This window comes from Engystomops pustulosus, chromosome 2 (genome assembly GCF_040894005.1).
Source record: "Engystomops pustulosus chromosome 2, aEngPut4.maternal, whole genome shotgun sequence".
Classification (NCBI taxonomy): Eukaryota; Metazoa; Chordata; class Amphibia; order Anura; family Leptodactylidae; genus Engystomops; species Engystomops pustulosus.
The window spans coordinates 126,986,483-126,996,377 of NC_092412.1; positions in this window are offsets into that span (position 1 = coordinate 126,986,483).

Here is a 9,895-nt window from a genome sequence, read left to right on the forward strand (position 1 = left end):
CGCCGGAGGAGGTAAGTCCATGTTTATTATGTTTAACTAGCCCTTCCCAGCCCGGCCATAAAAAGATTTTTAAACCCGGATAACCCCTTTCATTATGGCACACCCTAGTAATACCCTCACAATAATTATGCCCCCGTGCCAGTATTGCCCCACACTAGTAATGACCCCAAGCAAGTAACAACCCCACACAAATTATGACCCCATGCCAGTAATTCCTTCACACTTATTGTGTTATTGTATCAAGAAAAAAAAACATATCTCTCTTCACTAAAGGAGGAGGCATGGTGCCATCATTATACCATGTCTCCTGCTCTTGACCACTATACTGAGCTGCTAGAAGCAGGATACGTAATGCAGTGACATCTCCGTGTTTCATGTTCTCTCTAGTGTGCACTGACAGCAGAGTGAGGATTTTTATTTTAACACTAAAGTAACTAAGAACTGACTATCCAAGGTCTTGGGTTTTATGCTCTCGTTCCCGGTACTGGGAAGCCATGAAAGAGTTAATTTGAAAGTCACCTTTACAACTGAAGTAAGGGCAGTTTAACCCCTTAAGGACGCAGGGTTTTTCCGCTCATTTCTCGCTCTCCAACTTCAAAAATCCATAACTTTTTCATTTTTACGTGTACAGACCTGTGTGAGGGCTTATTTTGTGCGTAACAAATTTTACTTTCCCGTAATGTTATTTATTTTAACATGCCGTGTACTGCGAAGCTGAAAAAAAATTCCAAATGTGGAAAAATTGAAAAAACTGAGCCCACGTTCTTGTGGGCTCAGTTTTTACGACTTTCACTCTTCGCTCCAAATAACATGCCTACTTTATTCTTTGGTTCGGTGCGATCGCGGTGATACCAAACTTATATAGGTTTTATTGTGTTTTATTACATTTTCAAAAATTAAACGAATGTGTACAAAAAAAAAAAAATTTGTCATCTTCTGAAGCTAATAACTTTTTCATACTTTGGCGCACGAAGCTGTGTGAGGTGTCATTTTTTGCAAAATGAGCCGACGTTTTCATTGCTACCATTCTGAGTTCTGTGCGACATTTGATCATTTTTTATTTAATTTTTTATGTGATGTAAAAAGGTGTAAAAGTCGCATTTCGGACATTTGGGCGCCATTTCCCGTCTCGGAGGTCACCACCGGCCGTAACCGTTTTTATATTTTGATAGATCGGGCATTTTGGGACGCGGCGATACCTAATATGTTTGTGATTTTTACTGTTTATTATGTTTTATATCAGTTCTAGGGAAAGGGGGGTGATTTGAATTTTTAATATTTTATTAATTTTTTTTATTTTTTTAAACTTTTTTTTTTCTTTTTTTTTCCACTATTTCTTAGACCATCTAGGGTACATTAACCCTAGATGGTCAGATCGCTCCTACCATATACTGCAATACTTCTGTATTGCAATATATGGCACTGGCTCATTGTAACGAATCTGCAGAAGCCATGTAGCCTCGTGTCAAAAGAAGACCCGAGGCTACCATGGCAACCAATCGCCGCCCCCGATGACGTTCGGGGGCGCGGCGATCGCAATAAAGATGGCGGCGCCCGCGCGCCAGCGGCGTTGGGAGGGTTAATAGCCGCGATCGGTGCAAGCACCGACCGCGGTTATTAGCGGTGGGGGTTTTCTGCAAAATGCAAAAACCCCCACCTTTGTATGAAGAGGACTCAGCCCGTGAGCCCTCTTCATACACTCCTTATACCTCTGCGCCGTAGAGCTACGGCGCAGAGCGTTAAGGGGTTAAGGCTCCGAAAACACGCCCACTTAAACTGTATCAAAACAAGCAGAGGGAGAGCATGTACATCCTGACCAGCAGATGGCAGCATAGCACCAATATATGTCACATATAACAAGAATGGAATAATATATAACAATAATAGAACAGAATGCATTAATATGAACAGTTGAATAAATATATATATATATATATATATATATATATGAGGAAAAAGAAGATGGCAGCACTCCAAAATTAGTGAAGAAAAAAGTACCGGTTTATTCAAACATGTGCCAAACAGCTACGTTTCGGCTCCTATGGCCTGGAGCCTTCCTCAAGCTTGAGGAAGGCTCCAGGCCATAGGAGCCGAAACGTAGCTGTTTGGCACATGTTTGAATAAACCGGTACTTTTTTCTTCACTAATTTTGGAGTGCTGCCATCTTCTTTTTCCTGCAATTGAGAGGGACTCGTGGTCGTCGTCCTGGGATGTGCACCCAACCTATATCCTCTATACCGAGTGCTGCTACAACACTTTTTGTTATATATATATATATATATATATATATATATATATACAAAATGGAAAATCAGCAGCACAGTCCTTAGAGTATGGTACGATTGGGTGCTATCCTGACTCTCACCAGATAGAGTCCAAAGGATATAAAATAAAGAAGACGGCAGCACTCCAAAGTTTGTGAAAAAAACGTGGTGTTTATTCCACCTCCCGCAACGTTTCGGCTGTGTTCAGCCTTTGTCAAGCAATGTGTGTCTGGTTACATACAGGTATATATGGTCACAAAGTGATGACATCATACACAAGGTAAACAATGAAAGTGCACTAAGTTCGTGCTCATCAACATATGTTATAGTGATTATACAGAAGTGTAATCATAAGTACAATGATAGGGATCATACATTACTAAGATCAAGTGAAACTGTATTACAAGATCCATTTTAAATAAAAGTATAGTGTGAAGTCTCACCTGTGTGGGAGTCTCCTCTGTAAAAATCAAAACAGGCGCTCGTCGCGTCTAAACTATGCGACTGCGCATGTCCGTGACGTATAATGGAGAGCAGATCAGATGTGCGCATGTCGCGCATGCGCAGAATGACTAAGGTTGCTATCCGCGCCATGTTGCGCAAGGGTACTGCGATCTAATTCGCTAGGTACCGGCGCATGCGTGGATCACCTGCAGATGTCCACGTTCGCCATCACAGGTAAGGGAAAGTAGTATTATCAAAGGATCTATTGCCAGTAACAGACTGAAGGTACAATCGAACATACATAGTAGACCAGAGCCTAAGGTAAATAGTGCCTTGGGATGTCCTTACTTGGGCACAAATGGAAGTAACAAACCGACCCCAAAATTTGGGCTAGAAAGGCTATATAAATGAGAACATGTCCCAAAATAATGTGGGTAATAAAGAGAAGAAATTTTGCACTGTACCGTAATGAAAATAAGTATATCCTCACCACAGGTGCTGTGCTATCTTTCCCACTAGAGGACAAAGAAGAATAGAGCCCTAGAGGTCGGGATGTACTGAAGATGCGAAGCATATAGCTTCAAATAACAAAAGGCAGAGGTCAAAAATGCTGTAGTGTTGTGAGATGCAACTTAGACAGAGTTCTGCAAAAATCAATGATTCAAATCGCCCCAAAGTCTATGTTATATGATCTGCTACTCCATTATATATGTCACAAAAAACGCAAAAAGTATATAATGAGAATCATTTATTAATTGCATACAAAAATAGATAGTACATGCCAAAGGAGAAATCCACATGTGGTGTCCAACATAATGTGAAGGTACAGTGATGTGTAAGTGGGATACGTGATCTAGAAAAAAGAAGAAAAAACATGGTTAGATACATATGGTAAAGACACCATAACCTAAACCGAGGAACACAGAAGGCTAAAATGTAAGCGGCATAGTCTGGCAAACCAATCACTTCAAAAAATTCCACTTGTCTTAAAGTCCACATTGAGACCGTTGGGTTTCAATGTGTTTAGTTTGAAAATCCATTCCAACTCACGTCTTTTTAGCAGTTTCATCCTATCCCCTCCTCTCCTCAGGGGCGGGATCCTGTCAATCAGACGAAATCTGAGTTGTCCCTCTCTGTGTTTACATTCAGAAAAATGTTTGGGGACAGGGAGGTCTTTTCTACCGGCCCTAATAGTGTAGCGATGTTGGTTGATGCGGGTCTTAAAATCGAGGGTGGTTTCCCCGATATACCATAAATTACACGGGCATTCCAGTAAATAAATTACATGATCGGAGTCGCATGTGAGGTAATGTTTAATCTCATATGTGACATTGGTCACTGGGGGAGTGAATCTGTCACCCTTGAGCATCATTGTGCAATTAATGCAATGTCTACAAGGGAAACTGCCCATCTTCTGGGGGGCAAGGAAGGTTTGTCTGGTTTGTTTCTTAGAGCCTATATCGGCTTTCACCAATTTATCTCTAAGGCTGGGCGTGCGTCTATAGGACAGGAGCGGTGGGGCATTAAATTCAGGGATCATTGGGAAGGCATCCGACAAGATGTGCCAATTTTTGGAAATGATTTTACCTATCTCACTGCTCATCTGTGTATAGGTTGACACAAAAGGTACCCGTTTGAGTTCCCTTTGTCTGGGTTTAGGTTCTAAGAGTTCCCTTCTCGTCATGTTCGAAACCCTGTCTTTGTGTTCCACTATGAGTGGTGTTGGGTAGCCCCGATTCCTAAACTTAGTAGCAAGTTCATCAAAATTTTTTTGAAGATTAGACTCAAGTGAGACTATCCGGCGCACCCTGAGGAATTGGCTGTACGGAAGGGACCTTACCATCTTTTTAGGGTGGTTGCTACTGAAGTGTAATAAGTTGTTCTTATCTGTCGGTTTCACATAAAGATCTGTCTGTAAAGTTTTCTCCTTCAAAACTACTTGTACGTCCAGGAACTGAATCGTCTCTCTGGACCATACAAGAGTGAACTGAACATTCTCATCCACCCCATTGAGGAAATTTTGAAAAAGGAGGAGTTCATCTAATGTCCCCTTCCATATCAGGAAGATATCATCTATGTATCTCCACCACTTCAGCACATTGCCGAAGTGGTGGGATACATAGACCGCATCCTCCTCAAAAACACTCATGAAAATGTTTGCGTACGTGGGGGCTACATTCGCCCCCATCGCAGTTCCCCTTAACTGCACGTAAAACGTGTCCTGGAAAAGAAAATAGTTGCATGTGAGTACCAGTTCCAAAAGTTCCAAAACAAATTTAATTACATCGTCACCATAATTGGAATTACAAAGTTTGCCCTTGGCTGCAGCCAAACCTCTATCATGGCTAATCGACGTGTATAGACTTACTACGTCGAAAGATGCCAAAATTACGTTATCATGTGATGTAACATCTACTGTATCCAATTTCTTCAAAAAGTCGGACATGTCCCGAATGTAGGAGGCAGTATTTATTGCAAATGGTCTCAGGAGTTTATCCAGAAAAATGGCAATAGTATTAAAAATTGAGCCCATACCAGCCACTATGGGCCTACCTGGTGGGTTGACCAAGCATTTATGGATCTTGGGCAGTAAGTATAAGACAGGGGTGACCGGTTGATCCACCTTCAAATAGTTAAACAAAGCATCGTCATTGAGATTGGACTCTCTGGCACTATCAAGCACACCACAGATCTTTCTGATAAATTCAAATTTCGGATCACAGTTCACCTTTTTATATACCAACTTGTCTGCCAACTGTCTCTCTGCCTCTTGAATGTAGGTCTGTTTGTCCATGACGACGACCGCACCCCCTTTATCAGCGGGCTTGATGATGAGGCCGTCGTCATGGACCAGACTCTGAAGTGCCTGCCATTCCCGAGTCGTGATGTTCGGGTGTTTCAGCAAACCTAAGGTATTATCTTCCCTAAGTTTTCTAATTCCTCCCTTGACCCCTTGTATAAAGGAGTCAACAACTGTATTGGTAGTATTAGGTACAAAATTGCTCTTCACATGTAGATCAAAATCTTTAAGTTTAAGTACAGATGGAATATGTACATTACTCACACATAATGCAGATGGTCTCTCACTGAACCAGGTCTTCAATTTGATGGACCTAAAAAAATTTTGGAGATCAATTTCAATATTAAATCAGTCAATGGGTGCCGCTGGACAAAATGACAGGCCTCTATTCAACAGTGAGGTCTGTTCAGCGGTTAGGATTTTTGAAGATATGTTAACAACTAATGTTTGTCCTTCTTTCTTGTTGCAACCTTGGATAGTGCCATTTTCTCTTTCTGGTTCCTTGTTTTTCCTATATCGCCAATGTCGGGTTCCTCCTCGCCTTGTTGGTCTGTCCTTGGCGGTTGGGGACTTGGCCCAACGCCTAAAAAAGAATCCGAACTCGTGGACGATGCTCCTTGGTCTCGACTGTTGATGGTGGGGCTCCTGCCCTTGTTTTTGCGTACATAATTGTGTTGTTGTGGTGGACCTCGACCCGAGGGGTCACACTGCCAGGAGTAGACGGTCCCCTTCTGATAGTCCTCCGCATCTCTGTTCCATTTTTGTCTTTTAGTACATTCTAATTCAGACTGTAATTTAGATAGATAATTGGTGATTTTTTCTTTAAAGCTCAAAAAATCTTCCTCTGTCAAAGTGTTTTTAAGCTCAGTTTCCAAATCCTGTAGTTTTGCTGTTATTTCTTTTAATTCCAGCTGTAGAAATTCCAAGTTCAATAAAAGAAAGTCCGATGCATATTTGTTAGATAAGTCTTCAAACCTTTGACAAAATGATGTATTCATGGAGAATAGATTTGGTCTTACATTTGATCGCATGCCTTTGGGTATCCGACCCGTTTTATAATATTCTCCTAATGTAACAAGATGTAATTTCAGATTTAATGCTCTCTTGGAATGGTTTTCATACCTCTTTTTGAGTTCGTTTGGTGATGGTTTTTTCAAGAAACTGGCATCTCCTCCTATGCCACTCACAATTCTCGCTATCTCGTCCTCCGTAAAGGAAAAAGTATGAGGTGGGATATCCGGATTTTCAGCCATCAAGACGTGCAAAGCTTGCAATGGTAAGTATACAAAATGGAAAATCAGCAGCACAGTCCTTAGAGTATGGTACGATTGGGTGCTATCCTGACTCTCACCAGATAGAGTCCAAAGGATATAAAATAAAGAAGACGGCAGCACTCCAAAGTTTGTGAAAAAAACGTGGTGTTTATTCCACCTCCCGCAACGTTTCGGCTGTGTTCAGCCTTTGTCAAGCAATGTGTGTCTGGTTACATACAGGTATATATGGTCACAAAGTGATGACATCATACACAAGGTAAACAATGAAAGTGCACTAAGTTCGTGCTCATCAACATATGTTATAGTGATTATACAGAAGTGTAATCATAAGTACAATGATAGGGATCATACATTACTAAGATCAAGTGAAACTGTATTACAAGATCCATTTTAAATAAAAGTATAGTGTGAAGTCTCACCTGTGTGGGAGTCTCCTCTGTAAAAATCAAAACAGGCGCTCGTCGCGTCTAAACTATGCGACTGCGCATGTCCGTGACGTATAATGGAGAGCAGATCAGATGTGCGCATGTCGCGCATGCGCAGAATGACTAAGGTTGCTATCCGCGCCATGTTGCGCAAGGGTACTGCGATCTAATTCGCTAGGTACCGGCGCATGCGTGGATCACCTGCAGATGTCCACGTTCGCCATCACAGGTAAGGGAAAGTAGTATTATCAAAGGATCTATTGCCAGTAACAGACTGAAGGTACAATCGAACATACATAGTAGACCAGAGCCTAAGGTAAATAGTGCCTTGGGATGTCCTTACTTGGGCACAAATGGAAGTAACAAACCGTCCCCAAAATTTGGGCTAGAATTATTTTGGGACATGTTCTCATTTATATAGCCTTTCTAGCCCAAATTTTGGGGTCGGTTTGTTACTTCCATTTGTGCCCAAGTAAGGACATCCCAAGGCACTATTTACCTTAGGCTCTGGTCTACTATGTATGTTCGATTGTACCTTCAGTCTGTTACTGGCAATAGATCCTTTGATAATACTACTTTCCCTTACCTGTGATGGCGAACGTGGACATCTGCAGGTGATCCACGCATGCGCCGGTACCTAGCGAATTAGATCGCAGTACCCTTGCGCAACATGGCGCGGATAGCAACCTTAGTCATTCTGCGCATGCGCGACATGCGCACATCTGATCTGCTCTCCATTATACGTCACGGACATGCGCAGTCGCATAGTTTAGACGCGACGAGCGCCTGTTTTGATTTTTACAGAGGAGACTCCCACACAGGTGAGACTTCACACTATACTTTTATTTAAAATGGATCTTGTAATACAGTTTCACTTGATCTTAGTAATGTATGATCCCTATCATTGTACTTATGATTACACTTCTGTATAATCACTATAACATATGTTGATGAGCACGAACTTAGTGCACTTTCATTGTTTACCTTGTGTATGATGTCATCACTTTGTGACCATATATACCTGTATGTAACCAGACACACATTGCTTGACAAAGGCTGAACACAGCCGAAACGTTGCGGGAGGTGGAATAAACACCACGTTTTTTTCACAAACTTTGGAGTGCTGCCGTCTTCTTTATTTTATATATATATATATATATATATATATATATATATATATATATATATATCTGAGGAGAACAGCACAGGAGGCTGAATATAAATGAATGAGGAGGGCATTGTATAGCTGAGGAGCACTCTGTAGCAGTGGTGCAGTATGTAGTTTTATTTAGTCGATGCTGTAAGTTTATAGTCATCCAGTTGTCATTTTACAGTAAGTAACTATGGTATTGCAATCTGGTAATATGCTATGAAATCACTACCCTTCAAGAGATACCATATTATAGAGAACACTATAAAAACGACTGTATTGTGTGGACAGAAGTGAAAAAGAGGGTAAAATATAAGTCGTAATACTGTAATCACTTGCATGCTCTACAAAGCGTCAGTGCAGAATTAGCATTTAGTGTTTTATTAACTTGCATTTTTTTTAAAATTTCTTTTATTCAGTATGAGTGGTATTATTCACTAACTATGTAGTGGTCATGGTTTTGTGGTATTATTCACTGACTATGTAGAGGTAATGATTGTGGTCATAATGTAGTCTATTGTTCACACATATTTTGGTCGCATTTAAATTGAAACAGCTGAGGAGAGGTAATTTGCCTAAAGGGGTTGGTCATCCTTTCCAAAAAATTTTAACAATGCTGTCACATATTCTCTATTATCATGTAATTGCAGATGTGATTAGAAAGTGTCACAATAAGGTGCTATTTTTGTGCTTGCACCTCCATAAAATGGACGTTGCTGTAGAGTCACACAGCGCTTCGTCCAAAGCATGGTCCCGCCGCACAATCCCTGTATTGGCACATCAGAGATCGTTTACAGCCCCCGCTGCTGCCCGGTCTCAATTACCTCTCCCGGCTCCTGCGCTTCCCCGCCTCCTAGGGCGCGCGCGCGGCTCCTGCCGAAAATTTAAAGGCCCAGCGCACCGCTAATTGGTGCACTGGCTGAACACCTCACCTTTAAGAATCCTGCCTCTCCCTGTGTTCCTTGCCGGATCTTTGTGCCTCTCAGCCTAAGAGAAAGCTTCCTGGTGATTATTCCTGCTCTCCTGTGTATGCCTGCGTTCCTGTGTATTCCTGTGTATTCCTGTGTGTCTCCGCTCCCAAGTCCTGTGTAGCCTTGTTACCCGAGTTCCTCCGTTTGCCTGTGTTCCCGTTCCCACCTGCCTGGACCTCCCGTTGCTGACCCCGGATTTGGACTTGACCTCGCATCTCTGCCGCCTGCCCTGACCCCGAGCCTGGACCTGACTACGAGACCGTCTTCTGCTAAGGTACCTTGACCTCGGCTGCCACCGCGGGCTGGTCGCGCCTGGGAATGACCTGGTGGTATCCTGCAGCAGCAAGTCCAACCCGCTTTGCGGCGAGCTCTGGTGAAAACCAGGTGCCACTTGGATTCCGGTCCCAGGTTTCGGCTAGTTCCATCTCCCGCGGTGGTCCAAAGGATCCACTGATCCTGACAATCTTCTGCTAGAGTTCCACTCATCGGACCTCTTCAGTGCGCCTGCGTTGCCATCATGTGAATGATGCCTAATGCGCCAATACAGAGATTGTGCGCCATCATGTG